Source organism: Sinocyclocheilus grahami, unplaced genomic scaffold, assembly GCF_001515645.1.
Source record: "Sinocyclocheilus grahami isolate Dianchi unplaced genomic scaffold, SAMN03320097.WGS_v1.1 scaffold1166.1, whole genome shotgun sequence".
NCBI classification, from domain to species: Eukaryota; Metazoa; Chordata; class Actinopteri; order Cypriniformes; family Cyprinidae; genus Sinocyclocheilus; species Sinocyclocheilus grahami.
The window spans coordinates 112514-120580 of NW_015506345.1; positions in this window are offsets into that span (position 1 = coordinate 112514).

An 8067-nucleotide genomic window follows, 5' to 3' on the forward strand; every position below is an offset into this window, starting at 1 on the left:
ACATTTATTTTTCACATACACTCTTAAAAATAAAGGTGCTTCACGATGCCATAGAATAACCTTTTTGTCTAAATGGTTCCATAAAGAACCTTTAACATCTGAAGAACCTTTCTGTTTCACAAAAGGTTCTTTGTGGTGAAAAAAGGTTCTTCAGATTACAAAAAGGTAAGAAAGAGATGATTCTTTAAAGAACCTTTGACTGAATGATTCTTTGTGGAACCAAAAATGGTTCCTCTATGGCATCGCTGTGAAGAACCTTTTGAAGCACCTTTATTTTTAAGAGTGTATAGTGCCATTTTGTCAGCATTATATGGGAGTGGATTTTCTCTTTTAAATACCACCCTTAATTGTCAGTTATTCTGTGACCACGTGTGTAATGTTTGATTAGACTCATCTGCTGGCGAATTCCTGTTAATTACAGTTTTATTTTATGTTTTTTTCCCTAACACATTCATTGGGGTGTACTAAATTTTGCACCCTGATTTTATATTATTTTGCTAGAATAGTTCCAATTTTGCCTTTGGTACTGACTAATCTAATTTAAAACCAATAAACCAGATTTGCACAAATATTTCATTGTATTGGATCAAATACAAAGTATTAAAGGGGTCATATGATGCTGTTAAAAAGAACATTATTTGGTGTATTTGGTGTAAAGAAATGTGTTTATGCGGTTTAAGGTTAAAAAAACACATTATTTTCCACATACTGTACATTATTGTTTCTCCTCTATGCCTCGCCTTTCTGAAATGCGTCGATGCGTTGTGATTGGCCGAATACCTCAAGCGTGTGACGGAAATGTTACGCCCCTTACCATACTGTGATGCCCTGTCCGGCCAGAGCAACGAGACAAAAACATTAAAACCCATTATAAACGAGGCATTCGTTGCATCCAGTGGGGACATAATTACGGATTATAATGACTTATACTGTCTTTTTACGCGTTGCTTTGCATCGTGCCGTGTAAACATAAAACCATGTCTGCATTTGTGATCGGAGAAACGACAAACAACAAGCGCTACTCAACACTGCTCAAAACTCGCGTTTGAATCGTCAGTGGCAAAACCTTTAAATGAAAACCTACTTACAGTCTGTGAGTCAGAACAGCCGGCATTGTAGTCTACTCTACCAGGATCAGGAAACAGTCCTCCATAAAATGCGCTGCTCACATCTGAATATTTGGGTTGAACTGTTCTGGAACAGTTTTGTAAATACAACGTAACCACTGATTTCTAGTTGTGTCCTCTTTTGGAAGGCCAAACAAAGTAGTTTCGCTTTCACAACGAAACACACGGTGGGCTTGAGTGAGGAACGGTCGGCGGGCTTGAGAACGACTCGGCCGGCGGTTTTGCGGCAACCACATGTGACGACCCCGGACTGGACTCCGCTTCGTCCACGGTGAAAGCCGATCCACAGCACAAAGTTGATGTATTTCCTCAGCGACCAGCACGGATCAGCTCTAGGCTTAATGAAGCGGATATCGTCCTCTTTTGGAAGGCCAAACAAAGTAGTTTCGCTTTCACAACGAAACACAGCGTCTTCACGACATGGGTGCAAATTGGCTTTCGAAACACTACAGAGGTGCAGAATTGCGTAAGCGTTTAATAGGAACATTAGAGTAAATGAAGTCTTATTTTATTTTGTACCCTTTTAATCGTGAATAGTATAATTTATTTAACATATTTTTATTTTCAACGTTCAACGTTCTCACTACTCGCTGCAAATAGATTTACATCTCCATTTCCTTGCCTGCCTCATAATCTTAGTCTCAGACATCATAGGCCCTGTCCCAAATGGCACCCTAAACACTTGCAGTCTTCCTACGAGTTTGCACTTTCATGACGTAATGCCGCTTTGACTGTTGGATCTGCTGGGAAGCTTGCACCAGTGCGGACTCAGCAAAAGCAAAAACTTTAGGTCAGGGATGGACAAGTAAATGAGCCAATTGCTGATTGATAAAGTCATTGCCTCACTGCAGCTTCTGTTAGAAACCTGAAATGACAAATAGGATGCCCTAAAGTCTTGTGGACTTAACGGACACACATACACAGCGTCCCTTGTAAGTCTACAAGACAGTAAGTGCATATGAAGTGTGCCATTTGAGACAGGGCCAAAGTCTCAGATGTCATGCCTACAAACCGTTAGCTATGCAGGTATGGCACACAAAATTGGAAATGCTTTCAAAAGTCGTCATCTGATTGGTTGATTTCTACAGGATTTCCCAGAGATGTGCGCCGTCGTGTTTAATGTTTATCAGGATGAACTAAATGCTGGATTCTCGGAAGTATTCAAATTATGTGAAGATCACGGTACAGACTTTTTAAAATACATCCAATAGTTTTACATACTTAAACTGTTATTGTAGAGACATTGATGTTACATTTTCACGCCCCTAAACAGAAAGAACTGTGATTGCTTGCTTTACATGTCAGTCAGACAGCCTCTGCGTGCTCCTTGGCCAATAAAAGCTGCCAGACCTTCTCACTATAATCAGTGATGCTATTTATGTGACACAACGCATTTCCAACAATAAACTGGACATTTCATATTCTATTTAAGCTTTAAATGTGTTTTTTTGTTTGTTTATTGCTAATTTTCGTCTAGATTCATGCTTTCAGTTCTTTCGTGTTTCATGCAGCAGATTTTTATTTGTAATTCAGATGTATGGAGGAGTATGTGTTGGTGTTGTGCTGGTGGTTGCAGGAGTAACTGGTGAGAATTTCTGCTTTTGTGTTTTCTGTGCATGTGTGGGTGGGTTTATCGTTACAAAATATTTAGATGTGCAAGTTGTTTAGGGAAGATAACTGGGTTTTTATTTATTGTTTTAATATACTCCTTCAGGTTCACTTATCATTTTAATAGTCTTTTGCACAAAAAAAGCAGAAAAAGCTTTATATTCAAACCTCATTTTGACCTTCTATCTAAAAGGATCTTATTTTAATTGCATAGGGAACAGTTTCAAAATGGCCACTATTGTATGCGAATAAGTGTTTTGAAAATATTATTGACATAAAATGATAATTTGAAGAGTTCAGATGCAAAAGCCTCTTAAGTGCCATCTGAAAATTTCTTCTAAAATTTGCATTTTTATCAGGCTCCTATATTTGTTAAGGTATTTAACTTTAATTGCATAGAAAAGGACCTATTCAGTGCAATTAGAGTAAAATTACTAAACCCAAACATAGGAGCCTGATAAAAAAATGCTAAATTCAGATGAAAATTTCAGATGGCACTGAGAGGCTCTTCATTTACAGACAAAGCGTTACAAAACAATCTGCTGTCAAATTCTCTGAACAAACATAATCCTCTTGACGCAATCTGGGACACCATTAAAATAAACCATCCGCTTGTTTCGAAGCTGGGATACTTCTGAAGTCTGTAAAGACCGGCAAACAAGCTGTATAAACTGGATGCATCAAAGCTAGTGCTCTTTCACTCTTCATTTGTCCGTTTGTGGAGTATCTCAGAAACTGAACGCTGTATCATTATGTGTTCAGTGTAGACAGTGGCACTAATTATAATGGCTTCTATTAGCTTTTGACGCAACACTCTCATCCAGTGTAGGCAAATGTCAGTTGTTAAGTGACTGAATGCCAATGGGCAGGGCCTATGGTGTGATGTGTGAGTGTCTTGCTCTGGAGGCGGTCATATGCAAATTAATTTACCTGTGTAACGTCACAGATCCTGCAGTATCAAAATGAGGAGCTTAATTAAATGCATTGTTTGAGGAGGATAATTTAAGCAGGATGTTTTAATGGTACAAAGACCTGCTATACTGTATGTGAAAAGATCAAGGCAAATTTGATTTCTCATGTCATGACCCCTTTAACTGGAAAATTAGATGTTTCACTCACAAAGTCACATGATATTGTTTTATTCGTTTTGAGCGATTTTATAAAAACATCCATATTCATCCTGAATATTATGTGATTATTTTATTCCCAAAGCTTCAGAAACTGCATTCAATCATATTGTATTACTGGAGTATGGACAATGCCACTGTAATTCAGTTTATCAGATTCATTAGACTGTGTCATCAGTTGTGTTCATCTTCTGTCAATCTGTTTTCTTCTTATAGGGAAGTGGCATAGACAACTTGCTTGTACAAAGGGTGTCCCGTATCCTTCGCTAAAAAATCAAACAACTGGTCTTTAATTGCACTGAGGAGCACAGTATAATTTACAGTGCATTAAAATAATTGTAATTTTGACTGTGAAAGACCCTGTCTAAACCCTGTTAAGTTCCCTTACCACAAAACTATGGTAACTGTAATAAAGCTAATCTTACATTTAATTAATTTTTTATATTTGGTAGTAAAATTTACAAATATAATATACAATGAAAAGCCATGAAGTGACATTCCCAGAATCCCATTTGTTGACATTACCAGAATCCCCTTTACATTATGGTTTCATGATTAATTTTTTGTTGTTAAATTTGATTTCTCATGTCATGACCCCTTCCCCCCACTCACCATCATAGACAGCACTGTAACTGCAGTGGAGTCATTCAGATTTCTGGGCACCACTATCTCTCAGGACCTGAAGTGGGACACTCACATAGACTCCATTGCTAAAAAGGCCCAGCAGAGGTTGTGCTTCTTTCGCCAGCTGAGGAAATTCAACCTGCTACAGGAGCTGCTGAAACAGTTCTACTCTGCTATCATTGAGTCTGTCTTGTGTTCATCCATAGCTGTCTGGTTTGGTTCAGCTACAAAATCAGACATCAAGAGACTACAACGGATAGTCAGAACTGCTGAGAGGATTATCGGTGCCCCTCTGCCCAGCCTCCAATATATTTACATCTCCAGAGTGAGGAAAAGGGCTAAGAAAATCACTTTATACCCCACACACCCAGCCTACTCTCTCTTCGAACTGTTGCCTTCTGGTCGGCACTACAGAGCACTGACCACCAGAAAAGCCAGGCACAAGAACAGTTTTTTCCCCGCAGGCTATATTCAGCCTGAACAATTAAACTTTCTTAATTATACATCGTCCATCACAACTGACATATTTATACACAGAATCCAAAATCTGTACACTTGTAAACTGCACACTTTGTAAATAACATATCTACACACTTATAACATATCTGTACATTTATCTGAACAATCATTTTTTTCCCTATACTTCTATTTCTGTATATAGTACATTATTTAATTTATTTTTTCTAATATTAGTGTTATATTCCATCCCTACTGTGTTATTCCTCTGTATGTCTGCACTATGTTTGTACTTTCTTCTACACTGGAAGCTCCTGTCGTCAAGTCAAATTCCTTGTCTGTGTAAACATACTTGGTAATAAAGCTCTTCTGATTCTGATTCTGAAATGAATGTTTGCGTTATTTTAGTGTCATGTCTGTTAACATGTTTTGTGTTTGTATGTATGACACTGTGTGCAGCTTCCATATATTTGGATGAACTGCTTTAAAATTTAGCTTTTTTTGTAAGTTACAGTTTTATTTAGTAAAAAATTACAGGTTTTGTTAATGTTTACAATTTTCTTGTATGTCTGCACAATTATTCTGCTGTAGCCTATACTGTTTGCAATATTTCAATCCTTGAACTATTTCTCATTTTTACTCATACACTTTAAATGCCCTCTAGTGCTCACACATAGATAATTCTCTTCAAACGCCACACTGTTAGACTTTGCTGTAATTTTACAGTTACTTACCGCAAAAAAGCCCAGTAAACCACCATATATGTGTTTTACGGTTAACTACTGCAATATGTAATGTATTATGGGTATTTTTATGCCATTTACAGTAATTTACTGTTTATGGGAATCTGCTGTACTTTACTGTTTGCTCAAAAGCAGTAGTGCTACTGTAAATGTTTCTGCTGATGAAAAACATGAATCTGCATTCTCAATTTAATATCTGGGTAAGCACAAGTGTGGTGAAATAAATGTATTTTTAAAATGATTAAAAAATAAAATATATAAACTTTGCTTACACCCCACAAAATTAAACTTTTGGCAGAGGTTATATAAACTGAGGCTTGTGTGGAATAGGTTAGATGTAGTGCAAACAAGGGCTTTGAGGATTTGTTGTGGGGCCTTCAGAACTTCCCCAGTTTCAGCCTTGCTTATAGAAATAGGAGAAATGCCCTTATGGTTAAGGCGTATTAAATTAGGACTACAGTACTGGGTAAAACTTAGTGGATGTAATTATACATATCCAGCAAGGTGTTTGTTGCAAGAGTTTGTTGGAAGTAGGAAATATAATAATTGTTTTATTAATGTAAATCAGGTGGGCTAGGAAGATGGGATTGGAACAGGGAGGTATTGCAGAGCATATAGGATGGTTACCTATGCCATATTGGGTGATGCCTGAGTTGAAAGTTGAGTTTGCTTTTCTTCAGGAAAAAGATAAGATGGAGGTGATACCAAGAATAGTGGTATATCTTAATTCAATTAATCAGAGTAGTATAATCATTTTTACAGATGGGTCTAGAGATCCAGTTAATGGGAGTGTGTAATCTTGAGTGTGTTTTTTAGAGTTGGCTTTGCTTGCAATATCACTTTCTGTTGGGTGCCTGGGCATGCTGGGGTGATAGGGAATGAGCAGGCAGATTATATAGCGAAGGAGAGCTTAGGAGGAGAAATAGATATCCATGTATCCTTGGGGAGGGTGGAACTGAGGGAAAGAGTTAAAGAGGGCTTAATAAAAGAATGGCAGAGAGGATGGGAAAAGGAAATCAAGGGTAGACATTATTTTTCTATTCAACCTAAAGTTAAGAAAATATGTTTTTGTACTTGTCCATCTCGTAGGGACTCCGTTAAACTGTGTAGATTGAGGTTGGGGCACTGTGGGTTAAATTACTTTTTGTATATTGTAGGAAAGCATATTTCTGGATTATGTAAATGTGGGAATATGGAAACATAGGGCATGTTTTCTTGGAATGTAGGAAGTATAATGCAGAAAGAAAAGCACTTTTTGATAAATTGGCAGAATTTGGAGTTAAAGTGTTTTCTGTTATTTCTTTGTTTGGACACAGTGATAAACATAAACTGATCTCTGAGGTAGTTCTTCAGTTCTTGCATAATACAGGACTGTATATAAGAATTTAGTTCAAACTTTGACCTGTGGAGGGCAGTAATACGCCTAGTAGCGTCTACACTGCCGGAAAGATATAAGAAGAAGAAGAAGAAGAAGAAGAAGAAGAATAGCTGTGTCTCATTTAGAAGGCTGCACCCTCCGGAGGTCGAATCCTCTGGAGGTCGCATCCTCTGTAGGATGCATGTACGAAGTGTCCTCAACCTAGGATTAAAACGAGACGTCCTTCGTAGGACAGGCGGAAAAGGAAACCGGAAGTATCGCGTTGCTATGCCAACACATTTAGAGCATCGTTACGCTCTCACACTACTTAAATGAAGGAAAATTATTTCTAAATTTGGAAAGTAATTTGAAAAAAAAAATGCTTTTACTTGTTTTATTTTGTTCAATGTTTGAGGAGCTGCAGCCTACATACAGCAGGCATCTATTAGAGAAAAAAAGGAGGAGGTTATTAAAAACAAAGTTTATCCGTTTTGACCGAGGCGAATTAAGGTAAGTTGTAAACACCACATCTGCGCTTGTGTGTACGTTACATCTGCCGGCGCCGGCATTTTTCCCTCCGGAGGACGCAGCCTTCTAAATGAGACACAGCGAATGTGTGCGCATGACAGACTTTTAAAACGTAAACCATTACCAATTTCAATTTCAATTTAAGAGTGCTTTATTGACATGACAAAAATTATACATTTGTATTGCCAAAGCAATTGCAGCTGGACTGCTCACAAATAGTACACATGTATTAACAGAAAGAAAAATAATAATATATAAAAAGTATTAAACATGTAGTGTAAAATTAATTACTAATGTATAAGTATATAAACTAGAAATAAAAATAAAATACACCCCAAGGACTCTTTTAAGGACTACCTATCACGGCACCTTTGGCTTTGTAAGTTTTATATATATATATATATATGATCACTCAGATGTTGGGCTGGGCATTGATACAGATTTCATAATTCCATTTGATTCACAAGCTCTTAATTCAGTTCTGATCTTGATTCAAT